The sequence below is a fragment of the Medicago sativa genome, chromosome 6 (genome assembly GCF_051527215.1).
Source record: "Medicago sativa cultivar Bolivia chromosome 6, Bolivia_mono, whole genome shotgun sequence".
Taxonomy (NCBI): Eukaryota; Viridiplantae; Streptophyta; class Magnoliopsida; order Fabales; family Fabaceae; genus Medicago; species Medicago sativa.
In genome coordinates this window covers 2,643,321-2,664,780 of record NC_140754.1, presented here as the reverse complement: position 1 = coordinate 2,664,780, position 21,460 = coordinate 2,643,321, and the positions used below count along the sequence as shown (strand labels likewise).

The 21,460-nt window shown below is 30.0% G+C and overlaps 3 long non-coding RNA genes and 1 pseudogene across 9 annotated transcripts; 1 reads left to right on the top strand and 3 right to left on the bottom strand.

Annotated features, from left to right (window-relative positions):
• Positions 1-408: 408 nt before the first annotated feature.
• On the bottom strand, positions 409-5,137 carry LOC146912016 (uncharacterized). 6 transcript variants are annotated; one of them, XR_015015238.1, is made up of 8 exons: positions 4,557-4,571; positions 4,112-4,136; positions 3,878-4,019; positions 3,316-3,405; positions 2,578-2,714; positions 2,272-2,499; positions 1,521-1,598; positions 409-803 (listed from the first exon to the last, which is right to left on the bottom strand). It is a non-coding gene; the product is annotated as an uncharacterized LOC146912016 (long non-coding RNA). The 6 variants fall into 6 exon arrangements; XR_015015239.1 differs by having other exon boundaries at positions 3,878-4,016; XR_015015234.1 differs by lacking the exon at positions 4,112-4,136 and having other exon boundaries at positions 3,878-4,016; positions 4,557-5,137.
• Positions 5,138-6,990: 1,853 nt separating this feature from the next.
• LOC146912015 (uncharacterized) lies at positions 6,991-8,050 on the top strand. Its single transcript, XR_015015411.1, has 2 exons — positions 6,991-7,420; positions 7,704-8,050. It is a non-coding gene; the product is annotated as an uncharacterized LOC146912015 (long non-coding RNA).
• A 3,437-nt stretch (positions 8,051-11,487) lies between these two features.
• On the bottom strand, positions 11,488-12,070 carry LOC146912014 (uncharacterized). The gene is made up of 2 exons (XR_015016519.1): positions 11,976-12,070; positions 11,488-11,762 (listed from the first exon to the last, which is right to left on the bottom strand). It is a non-coding gene; the product is annotated as an uncharacterized LOC146912014 (long non-coding RNA).
• A 3,353-nt stretch (positions 12,071-15,423) lies between these two features.
• Positions 15,424-16,052, bottom strand: LOC146912013 (translationally-controlled tumor protein homolog pseudogene; annotated as a pseudogene). Its single transcript, XR_015015232.1, has one exon. The product of XR_015015232.1 is annotated as a translationally-controlled tumor protein homolog pseudogene (transcript).
• Positions 16,053-21,460: the final 5,408 nt, after the last annotated feature.

Sequence of the window (21,460 nt, the reverse complement as noted above, 5' to 3'; positions counted from 1 at the left end):
TTTTTTGTTGCAAAACAAACCATGTAAGATACAAACGTTTTGCTTTTGGTCCCTACCGTCATTATCCGTTACAAAAATGCATATGTGGAGAACAGAGGATGATTTGGCAGTGGTAGACGTTGCTGATTTGACAACTGGATGATCAATCACACAGTGAGAGAGAGCAAAACTAAAAAAAAAACAAAATTTGTAAAGGGATCAAAACCAAAAAACGAGAAGACAAAAAATTCAAATTGAAAAACCTTTGTTCTTCCATCTTCTTCCTGTCTTTCTTCCTCCATTTTTATCTTAGCCGCACACCTTCACCATTGCTAAAAATCCATAGCTAGATCATTAAATTGTAAAATTTCCATGATTTTCAGAAAGACATGTTCTTTTACACGGAGTATCAATAAATCTTACAAGAGATGCTAGCCAATTTTGCCTAATTTTTCCTGTAGATCAACATTTCTGTTATTACTTGCTGGGGAAGAAATTTTGGCAGACATAAAAGGACAACTCTGACATTAAGGACACTTTACAGCTGGAAAACTTACTTTAGTCTCACAAAGTAAAAACACTTTCCAGATTTTGTGGGATTTTATCCCATTTTTTCAACCTTTTAGCCCTGCAAAAATTTATATAGCCTCTAAAAAAAAATCTATAAATACTAATACTAGGAGAAGCTTTGTCCCAGGCATTGGTGTTCAGCTGCACTCTGCATTGTGATGAGTTTCTCCATTCCATTCCAAAATTAACATGTATGTTTCCTTTCATCTCTACTTGATCCTTTTCTCCCTTTAAAGCTTTCTTTTGTATGCAATCTGCCAAAAAAAAGAAAAGAAGAACACAATTATTGAAAATACTTCATTCATACGAAATTCATAAATGTCAATCACAAAATGAATCATGATATCTTTTACTACTTTTTTGCTTCAAAGATAACAAAAATTACTCGGCATGAGTTATATCTGAATTTATATATGCACATGTATAAGTTATTGTAACTATTAACTGAAGTTCATTGGTATGTATTCTTTTCTACAAGATATCTACAAATTCAAGGATATATTGTCATTCTCCATTTGTATATTCAACATGCAATTTTTTGTCTTTCTTAGTTTCCAATACATAAGTTTCCACAGCCAATTCATGAAATTCTTGAATGAAGCACACAAGCAGCATGAAGGCACACCAAAAGAGCACAGTAATTGGAATATTTCACAAAAGTTAATTTTTATTTTGAAAGTAAACATCAGTCTGAGGAAAATTTAATCTTTTATGCAATCTGTCCAAGGTATGGATATGGCAGTCCATCTAAACATATATAAAGAGAAAACTAACATAATTGTTTGAGCAATGCTTGCAATTATATACAAGAATGTATGATGATTTATAACACATCAAGAGTCGAGAAAAGGGACATAAAAGCATGTAGAATAAAAAAAAAACAACTTTGTTCCATTATATCATGTTATATTATCAATTTGTTGCATTATCTCATGTTATAGTAACAACAAGATCAATGGTTCTGAGCTTACAATCAATTATGGTGGTGATAAAACTGGCTGGGAAAGAACCATCTAAAAATTTCAAAGGCAGACAACTCTTCTTCTCACCTGAAATAGTAAATCAAAAGCCCATTTTAAAAAGTAAACTTTCATTAATATAAAGTGAATATTAAAAGAAAAATAAAACAAACCCAGAATTTTAAGTCATAATACATATGCACACTTGCCCATGTTATAACTATTGATTCCAAATATATGTACAAGTAAGTTAAAACAATGGACTTGAATCAATAGTCATAACATGTACATCTGCAAGCAAGTTCTAATTTGTATCTCTCTTAACATAAATCAATTGCTTTTTCTGCATCTTTTGGTTGTATTTGGAATCTGAGAGGTACAAATTTGATGTGCCAATTTCACCCCTTTGAGTTTCCTTCATATATATTATGACTTAAAATAAGATGTATTCCTAGATTCACATGAGGTTTTTCAACATGTGTTCAGCTCACAAGGCTGGCATAATTAGTCTATATTAATCTTTCTATTCAAATGCCACAAGGAACGAATAATTACTACTAAGTACTTTATTCATCAATTTTTGAGACTATCTTCTTTATTAAAAATAGTAATTAAATAGCTAATACAAGACAAATTTGTTTTAAAAATATATTGTAAATTAAATATTATCAATATACTAACACAAAAGCCAGCATGTTTGTCCAAAAAAGAGATTCATTAACATAAGTTAAATGCAATTGTTTTCATATTTTTTTGTACTTACAGTGAATATATGTCTTAGGACATGTCTTTTTCTCCTTTCAGTTATGTGGAAGCAAATTTGGCAACTCCTTCATCACACAGTTTCTCAAAGTGTTTGGCCAGCAGCCCAGCAAGCATGTAAACAAGAACAGGATTACTTCCAACTTTGTGTAGATTACAAAAGTAACTTTAACCACAAAATGTCTCAGTAAATTATTATCACCTTCAGACCCCAACTATCTTTGTAAACCTGAAAATAGTTTAGCATTAATGTTGGTAAGTTTAGTTATCCAACAAAACAAGACAAACTTTCAAAACAAAAATCTACCTGTGTGCTCCAGTTGAATATCAGACTATCAAAGATTCTTGGCTAGGGTGTGTATTATCTCATTGGCTAGCGTCACTGGCAGCCTTCAATGCAGCATTCTAATCTCCCATATGCATTTTTATTGAAGGCCAAATTACCTGCACAAATAAAATAATTAAGTTGAATTCATATCAATGAATGCAACAAAATAATTTGCTAATAGTTGCTAAATTCATGACAATAGATTTGATTTGAAGTACATTTAATCTATCAATTAAATATATTCAATATAATAATAAACTTAGCCAAATGTTAAATAGGTAGAAGTATGAGTAGCATGATGAGTAGAGTAGTCACATTGCAAATAATACATATATTTTTTCCATCACAAATCACAACTGATTTTTGCAGGAAAAATTGGTGGTTCATACAAAGAGTACTTTTATACATATAGTATGCACACATCAAGCGAGATTGTGAACGACCCAAGACATGATATAGCAGCTTTAAACTATTTAACCAAAGTTATTACAAGGTGTCATCGTTCATGATGCATTTGGATGAAGTTATGAATGAAAATGCTTTTATGGTATCAATTATTTGAATTGAATAACTTTAAAGAAAAAAACTACACTTTCTATGTTATGAGAAAATTACATGCAAGGTATATTTCTTTTTGGGTTTGTTTTTCTTATTTTTAGAAAAAAGGCTTTGATTAATCATATTAGATATTGTTACAACTTAAAAGCACAAACATACATGATCAAAAGTAGTAGGCCAAACTGCAGGTTGACTTCAAAAGTCTTCAAGCTTTCTATGCATTATATTCAAATAGTCTAAAATGTTAACCTGCAAATACATGATAATCATATTTCTTAGTGTGCAAATTAACTCTTAACAGGACTAAATCTGCATACAAAATCATAATTTAATTTACAAAATACTAGAGAATGTAATTGTTTAGAATTCAATAAACATTAGTATAAAGATTAGTTCGTCCATTAACAATAGCATTGATCAAATGCATTTTATGACATTTCAACACAACTAACTAAATTTGAATAATGAACATTTGAATTAAGATCATTAAAGTGAATTGAGGAAAATCAGTTTTTGGATTCTATAACTCAGATGGGAAGCAATCTCATATAATAGAAGGCTTAAGATATTCAAATTTACAAAATAAAAAAAAATGTCCTGACATAACCAACTGAACTAAGGGGCCTAATTGATTCAATTTTGATTTTTCAAGAACAGTACATAAAAGACAAGGAAAAAGGAAACATGTCATAGAGTAAGGGTAATTATTATTAGTATATACCAATTCATTTCCAAGTTCAACCGCATCATCTTGATAACTACTTTTTTGGCCGGGACTACTTCCACACAAAAAACACCCTCTTGAACTTTGATAAGCTTAACTCGCTATTTCTTTCCATTTGTATTTGTATCTTGAAAACCTGCTAAAAGTTTCACAAAAGACAATTAAGATGGCAAGGATGGCAAGATTTGTAAATATTTTTAGCTCAAAATAATTGAAAATAACACAACATACCATCAATTCTCTGAATTTACAGGTTCTGCAAGATTATGTTTTTTCAAATATCAATATACATGTAAGACCATGTTTCTAGACACCAAATATTTCTGGAGGCATGCCACCAGCATTATCGATCATATGACAATATCAATTTGAAAAGTATTAATAAATACATTAGTTTCCACAAGTGAGGGGAGCAAAACAATTTTTTCCACCACCTAAAGTCGGTACTGGGTACCATATTAATTTAACACACACATCAAAGAACATCAGTTGGTATTCAAATCTAACACAACCAAAAAGAATAGAAACTTAACATAGCCGAAAGGTAAAGTATTTAATTTCGAAAAATGAAGAAAAAATATGAAACACAAGATATTGCAAAAGGATAATATAAATAAAGCAAAAATAAAAGACATGCAGAACTGTCTATTGAAATAAAAATGAAAAAAAAAAATACCCATTTTAGTGAGATTCTTCCATCGAGATTTTGTTAAGGAGAAGTAGAGAATAAAAGACATGAAACTCGATTGATGAAACGACATCAGGTTGCTCAGAAAACTCCTTCAAAAGAGATACCCATTTTTTAGATATTCTCTTTTTGTGATTCTATTCCGATAAAATGATAGAGAAGGTTGAGGAGAAGAAGAAAACATGGTTTGTTTTTCGGGGTGGTTCAGGGGAGGAAAGGCCGCGGCGACGGCGGTAAGGGTTTGATGAGGGAGATGGAGAAAACGTGAGAAGAATCAGAAATGAGTGTGGGAGAAGAGGGTCGGACCGGGTTTGATGAAGAAGGTTGGGCTTTGCCCGCTTCTGATTACTTTCATAGGAGGGTGTATGCCAAAAACGGTTGTGTAAATTGCAATATGTTCAAATTTCGGGGTGGCAAAACATGGTTTGGTTGGCAAAACAAGGCCGATTTCGGGGTGGTTCAGGGGAGAAAAGGCGGCGGCTACGGCGGTAAGGGTTTAATGAGGAAGATGGAGAAAACGTGGTTTGTTTGTTTTAGGGTTTGAAATGAGAAGAATCAGAAATGAGTGTGGGAGAAGAGGGTCGGACCGGGTTTGATGAAGAAGGTTGGGCACTTGGGCTTGGCCCACTTCTGATTACTTTCATAGGAGGGTGTATGCCAATAACGGTGGTGTAAATTGCAATATGTTCAAATCTGCATTTTAAACTTACTATTTACTAAAACAATCTCAAACCTAGAATTTATGAGTTTGTTATAGTTTTTTTTAATAAAAAAACCACTTTTTTTAAAAAATAATCACTTTTAAGAGTTTTGTATCTGTTTGTTACAGCTTTTTAAAAAAAAATTAGAATATAAAAACGGCTTTAAATGAAAAGTCGTTAAGAGCCCGTTTGTTATAGCTTTTTTTTAGGAAAAAAATCACCTTTTTTATGAAAATAATCGCTTTTAAAAATATTGCATCCGTTTATCACAGATTTTTAAAAAAATCAAAATCTGAAAATAGCTTCAAATGAGAAGCTGTTGAGAGCAGCTTCTCAAAAAATAGATTTTTTTTTAGAGAAAAGAGAAAATATGGATCTAAAAATTGAACTAATTTTGTAACAAAAAAATTGCTTTTATATAGTTGTATCCAAACAAACTAAATTATTGTTTTAAAAAAGTGATTTTTTACTACGGTAAACAAATGCAAAATAAATTATGATTTCTCATAAAATCTCTAAATTATTTTATGTGAAATCACTTTTATTTTTATCTGTAACAAACGGGCCCTAAGAGCAGCTTCTCAAAAAATAGATTTTTTTTAGAGAAGAGAGAAAGTATGGTTTAAAATATTGAACTAATTTCGTAACAAAAAATACCTTTTATATAGTTGTTTCCAAACAAACAAAATTATTTGTTTAAATAAAAGTGATTTTTATTACAGTAAATAAACGCAAAATAGATTGTGATTTTTCATAATCTCTAAAATATAATCTCTAAATTATTTTATGTCAAAATCACTTTTATTTTAATCCTTAACAAATGGGTCCTATATCATTTAATTTTCAAAGTATCTTCATCTTCAAATATATCTTGAAAAACTTATTCGAAATATTTATTTTGTTGGATAAAATATTTTCAAATATTCCTTCAATTTTTCTTTTCAAATTTCAAAGAATAAAAATAATTGAATACTAATTATTATTTTTGAAATTCAATGTCTACTTTATTCGGTTCGATGCCCAGTCAAAATTTAATTATACTAATTAACAATTAATAATCTTAATAAGATGGACTAACAAGTTTTTTTTTCTTAGTTTTAGTTTGTGATCCTGTGTAGTGGTGGTATCATAGTAGAAAACTTAAAATTAATTTTAATAACTCGAAATGGAACAAGAATAATATGAGGAATGTCGTAAAATGTAATTGTTATCCCAAAAGAATTGGTACAAAAAATTGTCCAAGAAATTTACAACTTTATTAGTTTTAGTTTTTGTTCATGTGTCGTGGTGAGGTTGTGTAGTCTATAGCCATTGTTAATTCCACCCATGCATCACATATATTGATGTAGTACTTTTTTTAAATGTTTTGTACATTGTTTTTTTTTTTTTTTTTTATGTTTTGGATTTCGTTTTTGGAATTGAGGTGAAGGTGATTTGTTTCTATTTCTTGCATTGTGATTATATTTGTTCAAGTGTCGCGGTGATGTCGTGTAGTCTGTGGCCGACGTTATTTCCACCCAATCGTCACATATATTAATGCAGTACTTTCATAATTTTACCGTTGTACTGTTTTATGAATTTGTTGCTGCATTTAATTTGGTTATCAAGATCAAATTAGTCCTCGAGTGTATTCGTTATTTATTACCACTTAGAGTTGATGGGGGCCAAGAACATATGTAACCTTAATATTTTTTTCAATAAATATTACCTGTTAGTGTTGATGGATATAAAAAACACATGTAAACTTTTTTAAAACTATTTTTTCACCATTTTAGTGTAACGAGCAGTAATTAGACCGCCAACGGTAACAAACAATGGGTAGAGCGAAATTCAAATTTTAAAAAAAATTAATTAACTGAACAAACGGCTATGAACAGTGTTTCAACGGTTATGAACAGTAGCAACCACTTTACAAAATCAAATCTATTAATATCCCACCTTCCTTCCTATCTTTCACACCCTTCTCATTAAAAAAATTCATGTTTTCAAGGATGGGCAAGTGTTTCCTTCTCTGCATCACCTTGCTTGTGTTTATTCTGCTACTAATTATTATAATCGATTTTGATGAGTTGGGAGTGGTCTTTGTAGTGTTAATGGTGTGTAGTGTTCTTCCATTGTTAGGCTTCGCCTGGATGATTACCTTTTGTTAAGGTATTGTTCTAATTCACCAATTTTCTTCTATTAATTTTTTTTTGTAATTTTGGAAACTTTAATTGTTTTACATTTCTCTCAGAATCTCAAAGAATCTAAGCAAATTTTATGTATTTAAAAACGGAGAACTTTTGTTCCAATTTTGATGAATGTCGTAAATGGTATCTGTGCTGGTCATTGGTTTTTTACATTATTTGTTTATAGTGGTTTTTATATGTGTTACGATCTTGCAAAAAAAAAAAAGTGTATATACTAAATTTGTACTCTATTCGATATTGTTCAGGTAAAAATGCAGTATCCTCGAAGAATAATGAATGTTGCAGTTGACTTTTTGTTCGTGTGGGGTTGTACCGGATGAATGTGATTGGGAATTCTTTACACTGGAGATCGTCCTTTGAAGATATTTCATTGTACTGATGAACCATTGTTGTAGTTTCTAATGTTTAGTGTTGTTCTGCGTTAAAAGATAATTTGGTCGTGACAATGTTATGTAGAATAAAAGTTATGTCTAACTTTACAGATTGTGTCGTGATTAGTTGATATTAATTGTAAGGAATGTAGTCTGTAACCCCATTGTACTTTCCTATCGTCTGTCGTTATATTTATGGCAAGTTTCTAATTATAGTTTGACTGTTAATTGTTTTGGTTCAATACATGTTATTTCGATTTAAATTATTCGTCTGTGTGATTCAAACTGTAGCTTCGAAATATATTTGACACCTTGCCATTGTTGCACATTCGTTGTCGCTTGAGCATACTGCCGAATTTATACTTGAAGAATTTGGTGCATTAGTCCGTAACTGTCACACTGGTTCAGTCAACCCGTGCATCGGCACGGGTTACACACTAGTATTATAACAAACCATAAAGATAGCATTCGCCTATATTTGCCACTTGTCTCAATTTGATATCAATTTTGAGGTGAAATATTCTATAGAGGTACTAATTATTTTTGCTTGGATGTTTAACTGAAATAGTACAAACTGAAACTAACATGAATAATGAATTAGTAGAGAATTTCATTTCACCTTCAACTACAAATAATATAAGGACTTGAGAATGAATAATGAATTGTAAACAATTTCATTTCACCTTCAAATACAAATAGTACAAGAACTTGAAAATGAATAAAGAATGAAATAATGAAGCATAAATTGACTTCAAATGTATATCTAGAAATCTTGACTATAAAATTAAGAACATAAAGTTATATTATTGTATTAATACAAATGAATTGCACTAACTACTCTTTGAACTGGTAAATCTTATACGCAGTAAAGAATGAAAGACTATAACTAACAAAGATTTTTTTTTTATTTTATAAAAAGATGTTTTTATTTTGATCAAAAGAGGTATTGTGTTTAAATAAATTCTTTTAGTTTTTTGTTTTATGGAGGAATTTTTTTAATTTTTTATAAACTAATGCAGCCTTCTGACGATGTCCTGGTTAGACATATATTAATTTTTGAAATCTTAGTTTCTCCTTTTACATTAAATACTTTGTGCACATGACACACATATTTGGAAAGTTTGAGGTCACAGAGATACAACGGTCAATGCTTCATGGTCATAAAAGTTGGAGACTCCACATCTCTATCTAAAATCTTTAAGGCATTAGGTATATGGATCACCTCTCTTATACATCCAACATTTTACTCATTCATGGGTTATGTGAGACAATGAGACTTAACTACTCACACATGATCCAACACAGGACCCACTCCACCGAACTTAACCACTTACACTTAAACCCTGCAATCTCCTTCTAAAGTGTGAGTTCTCACCTCCCAATACAAACTAGATGCTCTGATACCACTTGTCAAAGGTCACGGAAGAAACAACAAGTCAAATGTTCCAGGATTGTGTGTGTTTCAAATGTTCCATGACCGTGTGTGCGCGCGCCCCTAAATAAATAAATTAGATTAGCACCTGGATGACTGTACTGTTGCAAATGTAACACATAAACAATATATTGTTAAGGGAAATTATTTTCGTAGAGATAGCAACTGGATGATGAGGAGTACTAACAACAAAATAGGACATTCTTACGACTCATGGAGGAGCGTTCCTTTATCCTTATGGGATCTTGAGACCTACGTTAATTTTATTGGGATCTCATGAACAGGAGGTGTGGTATTCACATGTTATAACTAATTGGGATCTAGAAATAGTTTTTCATTTTAAGAGTCAAAACGTAATGATGGTTGTTGGCATATTATAGGCGCAATATAATATTATAGCATATATTAGATAATCATATTATTTGCTAAATGCATCGTTTTTTTACATTAAAGACAATTTCATTGATGAAAGTCTGGCAATAAATTAAATGTCAAGACCGTAGAAATACAAGGCGGAGTTTCTTCGATCCACATACAATCTGCCCTCGTGAGTTTAGATCAGTTAGTAGAGACAATGCATAACATATGCAAGGTCCGGAGTTCAAACCTCGGCCACTACCAAAAAATAAAAATATTCAATCTAAATTTTTAAGAGCATATTTGCCAAATGCATCGTAGAAGATTAGAAAGTTAATGTGAGAAAGACATTTGAAAAATTTGATTGATATTATCTCTGTTTTAAATTATGGGGGTTAAATATGTTTTTGAATGTTCTCTATTAATAAAAAAAATGTCATGTTTTTGAAAGTTAATATGTTTTTGATTGAGAAAGTTAATGTGAGAAAGACTTTTAGTCCTTTAAAAAAATTCGTTCGCACTCTTAGTCCTTGCTTTTAAATCTGTCAACGTGTACCCTTCAAATTTTTGAATGAATTTTTCAGGAATATTTAAAATATTATAAAAATTTCTCCTATAAATAATTATAATTTTTTAACAAAACATAAATTAAATCTGAATTATTAAACGTCAACAACATAAAAATTCATATTCAATTTATGTTTTGTTAAAATGTTCAATATTTTTTTTGAGAGATTCTCATAATATTTTAAACAAGAATGAGAAAAAATTCAAAATTTCGAACGTGTTGACTTAAAAGTAAAGATCAAATTTGGTGATAAAATACTTTTGGGAGACCAAAAGTCGAAGAAATTTTTTATAGAGGCTCAAAGAAAAGTTTGAATGTTTATACGGACAAAAATTATATTTAACCATAAATTATAAGTCGTTTTGGTGATTTTGCACAAATTAAAAATAAAGAATTAATTTTGTATGGTCGCAAAAAGAAAATCTACAAAATTATCCTTTATTAATGACATGGAAAAGGAAAATAAAAAAAGAGAATAATATATAGTAAATAATATGATAGAAAGTTTAATATTAATGCCTCACTGATATTGTAAAATGACTTATAAGTTTGGACAATTTTTTCTTGCAAAGTGACTTATGATTTGGGACATAGGTAGAAAAATCATTCTTGTTTTTCTATTGTATATTGATACTTGGTTGTAGTTAGTTCATATAATAAACAAATGGAATATTACACTTTTAGTCCCTTAACTTAATTTCAGGTAACGATTTGATCGTTTATTATTATTTTTTAAAGAAGTCAAATTCTTATTTTTGAAACAAAGTCAAATTCTAACCCACCAAAATTGACAGTATGGAGAATTAAACATGAGACCTTAAGAGGAGAACACTCCAAGTTTTCAAACCAACACCACCATGTCAATCCAAGTGGAATAGTCCCTTATTTTATTTTATTTTTAATTTCATTTTTGCCAATTTTCTCCATTTGCATATGGATTTCAAGCTTTACATCTATGGTTTTACTTTCATGTGACCTCTCAATCTTCAAATCTATGTTCTTTCATTCATGTTTGCAAATGAACCTTAGATTTAAAGCTTGAAAATACATATGCAAATATGGACCAAAATAGCAAAAATAAAAATAAATAAATGACCAAATCGTTATCTTAAATTAACTTAGAGGATGAAATAATAATTTGGCCAAAACAAATTAGTCCACAAATAATATTTTTGTCATTTTATTATTTTCCTATTCGCCAACAAGTTCTAAAATAATATTCTCACAACCAAAATACTAAATTGCAATAACATAGACCATTTTTGTGGTTGTTGTTATTTAATCCATATACTATATATATATATAATAAAAATATAACATTTTATTAATAATATTTTGATAGGAAACCAAAGCAATATTATTTTGAATTAAAATTACAACATTGATTTTTCAACTTATTTTTTTATGAAAATCTTAAAGACTATTTTGAAATGTCATCCAAAGCAACAACACGCTCTTAAGACTTTTAAACATCCACCGCCTTCAGGATGACCCCTTGCCTTACAAGATGTTGCACACAAATCATTACTGTCTGGACATGTTTCCATAGGAAGGCAGAAAATATATTCAGCTACTCCTGTCACATTCAATAAAGTATTGTTAGAAATGTTATATAATTAATATGATGGAGAAATTTTCGTCATTTTGTTACACAAATATATACTATTACCATGGTGGTTCCTAAAATATCAATTGAAAATTTTGAATTTCAAACATCACTCTCATATTCTACAAGTGTAATAATAAAAAATTTAACAAAGTTAAGTTAGGGAATCAATTTGTTTGTTACCTGGAACCACATACGACGCAATGCACACAATTGTGAAGGTTAAAAGGAGGAGATTGCCATAGGTTGCCATTCTGTTTTAAATGGTTTATCAGAAGCACCATAGAAATAGGCTATTTATAAGATGATTACAATATCTTCCCTGATAAAATAAATTGATAATCGATTATATTATATTATGATTTCTAGGTTTGTATGTGTGACATTGAACGTGGTCCAAATACAAAAAATTTACTTATTGTATGGTCAAAATGTAATAGTGGTTGCTGACATATTTGTTTACATATATTTGATATTATGGTATAAAATAAATCAATAAGGGAATGTTTAATATTATTGTAGATTAGTTAATCATATGGAATATTGGTTAAATGAACTGTGGAATAGAAGAGCTAATTTGAGAAAGACATGTTTGAAAAGTTTGAATAATAAAATTGTTCCTATTTGTATATTATATAGATTTGGCAAAAGGATAATATTTATTCTAACGATATCCAACGTCTTTATGATGTTATTCAAACTTCTTATTTATGATACTGACTCAAAGAAGATGTTCGAGAAACTGAATAATGTCACCATGATCTATGTCTTTGGGGCATTATTATTATTGCTTATGGAATTTATTCCATATTACTAGAACAAAATGGAAATAAGATAGAAAAAGTAATGAGAAAGCAAAACTGAAAAAGCCGTGGATATAGGGAAAATAATAATTCATTTCATATATGTGAGATGAGATGAGATAAAGGAACGGGTTCACCAACCACATTAAAAGAAAAGAGCATAAAAGAGAAAAATAGAAGACCTTACATCAATGGAAGAAGCACACACAAGTGTCTTCATTCTTAAGTTCAATGTATGTACTCTATTCGTCTCTAATTATACACAAAAATGTGTTTGTCTATTAGTATAAGACCTTGTACAAATTTTTAAATATTATACTTGTATTGAGTGCAATAGTTCCAACCCTAACATGTAGTTAAAAGGCATGCATACATAAAAGAATACATGGATGAAAAAAGATTCTTGAACAACGGTAGTCACTCACATGAAAAAAGTTCATTGGACATAGAAAGACTCCTCGATTTAGAGAAATCGTATTATCACTCGTGGTTTTGGCCCCGCATCCTTCCTCGGCTTCATTCACTTTGCCCTTTTCCTAAGTACTTTAGAGATAGAAAATGTTTTCTTGATATTGGTAAGTCAATTCTTTTAAGAATAACTTGTACCGTTGTCTGGCAACCATTTTTACTGATTCTTCTTTTCATTTTTGTAAGAAGGAAATATTTAAAGAGCTAAGTGAGGATTCTCTATATTGGATGGAAATGATCCTGAATTCTATGAAGGTTATATTGAAGACTAGGAATTTTGACGAAGTTTAGTTATGTTTGTTTGTTACCTTGAACCACATAGGAAGCAATACACACAATTATATAGGTAAAAAGGAGATTGACCTAGGTTGTTATTTATAATTTTATAGAAGTGGTGTTTAATAGTTGTTCTAATGTGTTGGTAAACATGGATTGTTTTCCTTGAGTTGAAGTTTCTCTATTTTGAATTGTTCCATCTCAGATTTCTCAAGTGTTAGTTAATGATTTTCAAAATGTTTCTTTGCCTAATTGTACTAAACACTAGATACACCACACCAAGTTATGCCTTATGAAACTATGTTATTCATCATTTAGCATTGTTATTTTTTTTTAACTGTCATTGTAAATATTTGTTATTTTTTTTAACTGTCATTGTAAATATTTGACTCTGCTGCCTATGCATGCAACTAATAATAGAACATGCAGCTTGTGTTATATGATAATCCTTCAATCTGCGTGACATTCCTTCCAAGTGCAATGAAGTCGCATAATTCTATACGTAGTACTATAGTATAGTAGTATTTGTTACACATGACAATTGAAATCTAAGACATCCTTTGCTTAAAATAAACTTATTTTAAAATTTGAAATAAGTTATCATAAAATAGTTTCTAAGTAGACATCTTTAAGGCATTATGTATATGGATCATCTTTCTTATACATCCAATATTTTATCATTCATGTGTTATGTGAGACTTAGTCCTTTAAAAAATATTTGTTCACGCTTTTAGTCCTTGCTTTTAAGTCATGCCATATTTACCATTCAAATTTTTGAATGAATTTTTCAGAAATATTTAGAATATTATAAGAACGTCTCTAACAAATAATTAGATTTTTTTTAACAAAACATGAATTAATCATGAAATTTTAAGCGCCAAAAACCTAAAAATTCATACTTAATTTATGTTTAGTTAAAAAAAAAAATTTTTTTGAGAGATTGTTATAATATTTTAAACTTGAATGAGAAAAAAATTCTAAATTTTGAATAATATACATAAGTTGACTTAAAATTACGGACTAAAAAGTGATGATGGAAAACTTATTTTTTTTCAAACCAGACAACTCATATTCCTTATGAAACACGAGAAAAATCATATATTTATGAATTCTATGCAACCTGATTAAATTTAAGGGTAAATTACAGTCACCTCCCCTAAGGTCTATTAAAATGACACCAACACCCCCTCTATTTTTAAAACTTACACTAACCTCCCTTAAATTTTCATAAAATACATTAACACTTCCCTCCTCTCTTAACACCGTTAGTACTCTGTTAATGTGTTATTTTTTACATCAGTTTAATGGTCACACCATTAAACATAAAACAAAAGGGATCATCCTTAATTTCACGTGGAAATTGGGATCAGAGCGCATTTTCTGTTATAATCATTGTTCTGGAGAGGAACTTCTTCAATGATTTTCTTGAATTGATCCTTTAGAGGCATACTAGTTTCTGGTTTTGCATGAATATCAATATTGTATTATTCCTCTAATTCAAACCTCTTGTTGTTCTTTAAAAGTGTTACCTAGATGTAATACAATATACATCGTTAATGTATTTGTAATGATGCCATGAGAATTGAATTGAAATTACTGAAGAAAATTGCAATTTGGGGGAATTATTAATATGGAGATAAAGAAAAAGAAAAAGAAAATGGGAAGGGTTTTGTTGTAGATGGAATTGATTTTTTTCCTGTGAACTATGAAATTGAAATTAACGAAGAAGAAATTGCAATTTGGGGAATAATTGGATGATTATATGGAGATGCATAACATAAAACTTGATCATGAGCTAATGGTTGTGGTTTCACATTGAGCCCATATGGAACTTATGATGAAAAGTAACAATGATCCTTTTTGTTTTTTGTCTCATGGTGACCATGGAACTGACGTAAATGAAAAGAAGAAGCAAATTAACAGAGCATTAACAACGTTAAGGAATAAGGGAGGTGTTAATATATTTTATGAAAACTCAAGGGAGGTTTGTGTAAGTTTTAAAAACAGAGGGGGCGTCAGTGTCATTTTAATAGACCTTAGGGGAGGTGACTGTAATTTACCCTAAATTTAATGGGAATGATAAATAAGTGCAAAACATCACATCATTATCAAAAATGCCAAATTATAGTCTCAACTCTTGAGTAACTTAGAACACAATGTAGAACAAAAACATGATAAATTAGGGGCAGAAAAACTAGTGTAGTACAACACTTAACACTTGATTTCCTTCAAAGCATATGCAAAGTAGAGAAATGTTGGATCAGCAGCACCATCCTTGTAGTAGGCGAAGACCAAGCTACCATCATCATGCATGCTCTCACTAACAATGAATTGAAGGTCCTTGAGCTGGCCGAGCAGGTATGTGGTTGCTCCTTCAATGTGCTTCTTAAACAGCTCTTGTTTCTCTGCATTTAGTTTGGGTGTCAACAACTTAATATACCTCTTAACAAAGCCAAGAAACTACTTCTTATCAAAAGCAGGTTGTTCCTGAAGTCTGAATACGTCAACGATGTCGACAACCTTAACAGTTGTGGCATCAACACCTTCATCTTCTCCACCTTCAGCAAAAGTATTAGCACCAATGTCTACTTCACAAGTCCCTTAATAACCCACTTTCCCTCAACTTCCCACAACATTCCATTCTCAATTTCCTTGTACAGGTAAGAGTCTGACAGAACTTATCACCGATAAGGAGATCATGGTAAACCAACATGATTGATTGAAGAGTTAACTGTCTTTGGATCGCTCCTGATTGCAAAGTGAGTTCGTGCGGTGAAACAACAAGGGTACGGAGCGACCTGAGAGTGAAGAAATTTTTTTAAGGAGACTCAAACAAATAGTTTGAATATTTATATGGACCAAAATCATATTTAAACCTAAATTATAAGTCCTTTTGGTGATTTTACACGGTTAAGAAATTGAATTAATTTTGTATGGTTGAAAAAATAAATTATGCGTAAATTTACAAAATTATCCTTTATGACAGGGAAAAGGAAAATAAAAAAATGGAAAATTAAACAAGATTAAAAGTAGACTATAATTCTAAGATATTAAACATTAATGATTCATTGATATTGTAAAGTGACTTATAAGTTTGGACAATTATTTTTTGGTACAAAATTATATGATTTTGGAAAGAGGTAGCAAAATCGTTCTCGTTTGTCTATTGTATATTGACTTGATTGTAATTATTTCATATAAAAAACAAATGAAAAAAAATGCATTTTTGTTCCCTTAACTTAATTTCAGGAGAAAACTCTAAGTTCCCAAAGCAAGTTCATCAGATCAACCCGCGTGGATTAGTCTTTTATCTTCTTTTTATTTTATTTTATTTTTATAATTTCATTTTTTTCATTTTCGTACATTTACATATGGATTTCAAGCTTTAAATCTATGTTCTCATATGAATCTTAGATTTAAAGCTTGAAAATATATATGCAAATGGAGTAAAATGACAAAAATGAAAAATAAAATAAAGGATCATACCATTATCTAAAATTAAGTTAGGGGATTAAATTTGATCAAAACAAATTAGTCCACATAAATCATTTTTGTTATTTTTCTATTGGCCAACAAATTCTAAAATAAACACACGTGGAGAGGAGAAATTGTGGTGACTCCATGTTCGAACCCAGATTTTATATAAAATATTCTCTCAACCAAACTACTAGATTGTAATAACATAGATTCTTTTTTGTTGTTATTGTTGTTATTTAATTCATATACTATATATATAAAATATAACATTTCATTAATAATTTTTTGATAGGGAAACCAAAACAATATTATTTTGAATCTAAATTACAACATTGATTTTTCAACTTTTTTTTTTTAAAATCTTAAAGATTATTTTGATCTGTCTCCAACGCAACAACACAGGTGTGAAACATTTAAACATCCACCTCCTTCACGATAGCCCCTTCCTTTACAAAATGTTGCACATAAATCTGTTCTGCTTGGACATGTTTCCGTAGGAAGGCAATGTACATATTCGGCTACTCCTGTCACGTTCAATAAAATGTCCTTAGCAATATTGTTATCTAATTAATATGATGGAGAAATTTTGTTCATTTTGTTACTTATATGTACTATTACCATGGTTCCTAAAACATTAATTGAAAAAATTTACATTTCAAACACGATTCTCATACTCTACAAGTGCTATAATAATTTTTTTAATGAAGTTGAGTTATGGAATTAGTTTGTTTGTTACCTGGAACCACATACGAAGCAATGCACACAATTGTGAAGGTAAAAAGGAGAAAATTGATATAGCTTGCCATTCTGTAAATGATTTGTCAGAAACACCTTGGAAATAGGGTATTTATAAGACGACTATCGTATCTTCCCTGGTAAAATAAATTAATAATTGCATATATTATATTTTTGAATGATATTGTGACATCGAACGTGATTCAAATACAAAGAAATTTATTTATTGCATGGTCAAAATGTAACAGTGGTTGCTGGCATATTTGTTAATCATAGCATATTTGATATTATATGATAAAATAAATCAATAAGGGAATGTTTAATATTATTGCATATTAGTTATCATATGGAGTATTTGTCAAATGGACTGTGGGGTAGAAAAGCTAATTTGAGAAAGACATGTTTAAAAAGTTTAAATGATAAAATTGTTCATATTTCTTGACTTAAAAAAAATTGTTCATATTTGTTTACATAAATTTGGCAAAAGGATAATGTTTATTCTAATGATGTCCAACGTCCTTACGATGTTATTTATAATCTTACGCTAAAAACATTTTCTGATGTGAGCTTGTTCAAGTTTCTAGTATCTCTAGATTGAAACATTTGTGATATGCTAATTCACTCTATTTTATTTTGGCTCCATATATTGTCATTCTAGTGAGATTACATGACTAAATTCAAGCTTCTTCCCATAAGTTCATAACAATGATAACACGGTCGCACTAAACCAAACACAATGTTCCTTATACGATTATGATTCCTACTTCTAGTGAAGTATATCAAGATTCTTTTTTCTTATCTACAAAAGTATGTACACCATTAATACTCTTTGGATCATGTTAGTTCGAGAAGGATGAATGGAGGGGATTATAGAAGAAAATATGGAATGATGTTATGTTACATTACGTTGGAAATATTTGGTTTAGTCATGGTTGCTCTTTGATGAAGGTTTGCTCTTGAAGGAACATCATTATTTCACATATTAATAATCATAGTGTCAACATAATACAATATCAGTATTATTGACTTAGTTGGGGTATAATCTCTAACATGAGTATATAAACTAATCCAAATAAATCCTAATCAAGAAATAAGAAAATATAATATATGCTCATAACTATAAATTTTGTTCTCCGAATAATGACATATACAATATTATTTTCTCAATATTATTAATATTATTTACAATACTCATGATTCCCTCCCAACATGGACGTAAGTTAGTTGAATTGTTTTGTTGCAAGTCCTATGTTAATTTTAATTTTTTTGAGGGATCTTATGTTAAATTGTTAATACACTCGCTAGTTGATGCCTAGAAGGAATGGTGATGGTTGTTATCAATTCACTATCTAGATTTTGTTTGTTTTTCTTATAAAAAAAATGTCATCGCATCAGTTCTCAATATATTTATAGCCGTCAATTTATAGAGTCTTTGTTTTTTTTGAGGGAATTTATAGAGTCTTTTAAAACTTGACCCAACTCACATACTCGGGGGACCAAAAAGTGGAAATTTTATCTTATACCTCTACATTTACATCCTCACGACTATATTTTACACATATTACCTATTTTACCCTCATATATATATATATATATATATATATATATATATATATATATATATATATATATAGACACACACTTATACACTTCATTTTATTCATTTTGTCTCAAAAAAAATTCAAGGATTTTGGTTAGCAAAGAGAACGAAAGACTAAGTTTCATAAACACATCGGAAAACATTTGTTCAGTTTTTCGGTTTTTTATATTCTACAGAAAAACTCATCGGTTATGTTTCTGATTTTGTATTCTTTGTCAGAAAAATCATCAATTCTTTTTTGGTATTTATTTTGTTTGTCGAAAACTCAAAGAATCCTTTTCAATTTTGATGTTGTTTTCAAAAAACACAAAAAATCATACCCAATTAAAACTTCACCTTCGAAAAACTTATTATCACGATCCGATTTAGACCGTGACCGACTCGCAAACTATAATCACTGGTTGGCAAGCCTTTACAAAGGTAATGCTAAGTTTTTAAACTTATTTTCAAAGAAATATCTACCAACATATTATGACAAAATTTCCATTAGAATATGAACATCTCATGATATTTCATAGGCTTAATTGCAGTTTTAACTCGGTCTACACTGACGTGGCACCCTAAGAAAGGTGCCACGTGTCATTTTTTTTTTTTTTTTTGCTTTGGGGGCCAAAACTGCTACAGTTGCAAAACTTAGGGGACGGTTTTGTAGTTTTTTTTTAGGGGTCCAAAATCGCAGCTTTAGGAAAGTTAGGGGGCTAAAACTGCAATTAAGCCTATTTCATAATTAGAACAATACAATCACAAAAAAAACATAAGTATCACGCAGGTCAAATAGTCCAAATATATGAAATTCTTATAACAAGTCTACTCCACTAATATACATGAAGACCAACAAAAAAAATCAATTATGACCCATTTTAAAATTAAAGGGTATCACCGAGAATATTTCACCGACAAAAGTTTCCTTAAACGGTAATCCTTTAATTCTTGAAATCATAAGCTTCAATGCTCTAAACCATCAAGTAAAACAAAATCATAAGCTTCATTATTGACTACCTTCATTATTATTATCAATAACAACAACCTGTAACACATAATCTTAAACATGAGCATCATCATATGGTTACGCATTTGATTTAGTAAAACAAAAAATTCTTTGGAAACAAATAAATTTGAGGATATAACATTTATGATCCTTTCCAGTTTAGATCATTATACGGTGGTTGACTATAACATATAAAACTCAATTTCCAGGAAGTCCCAGTCACTTGTATGTCATGTTGAAACTTGAAAGTTAAAAAACGGCTTGATTTTTAAACAAAAATGTTCATAATTACAATTTTGTTTCGAGTAAACATATATATAAGAATCTTTATGATAAAATTTTCTAGATTTTAAACGAATAACAAATTGATTATGACCTCTCAAAAAAAAAAACAAATTGATTATGAATTGTGTAATAAATTCATGACTAGGAATTCTTTTTAATAATCACATACCCCGGCCCGCACCTCAAATGACCAAAGATTTTAAAAAATAATGTAAGTTTGTGAAAATTCTCATATGTTTTGAATTTTAGAATATTTTCATAAATGTTAATACTAGATATCTTGAATTTAAATTTTTTTGGTATTAATATTTAAAACCAGAGCTTTCAAAACAGCCAAAAAAATTCTTAATCTCTTAGTCTAAGGGGGGTATGTGATTTTTGACAGAAAAAATAATCTTAGTATGTACAAATTAAGGGTATATTTGTAATATCAGGTGTTTGGGTCCAAAGTAACTAGTTAAAGAAAAAAACCCAGCCCATTCACAAAAGCCTCTAAAATGGTATTTTCGTCAATGCACATCTATGTTGAAACCTTCACGAATTGTGCTAGAATGGTGCCACCACCGGATTGCACTAGTGTGACGTAATGTCATGACATTAGGCAATTCAAGTGTGACATGCGGCAACACAATTTTTTTAAACATAAAAAAATATGAAAGAGTAGAGAAGTCCCGTCACCACCACCAATTTAAATCGAGAACTTCAAATTCAATTTTCTCATTTTTGTTTTCATTTGTCAAAATTCAAAACTCGAAGTCGATGTTGAACCCGATTTAGAAATGGATATCATTGTGCTTTTGGAAAGAGGCGAAGACACCACCGCTGGTGGTATGACCGATGTTCGATTTTCCTCCGATCGTGGGGTGTAACATAATGCTTCAATCTTCATACGATGTCGTTTTCGGGAACTCGCGGTGAGGTGTCTCTTTAATGATTATTTTCAACAACGGAAGCATTTCATTACAAGAATCAAGCTTAAGCCAATTGATGATCCACATGTCGATCTCATCCTCCGCGTGACACTTCCTTTTCAGGA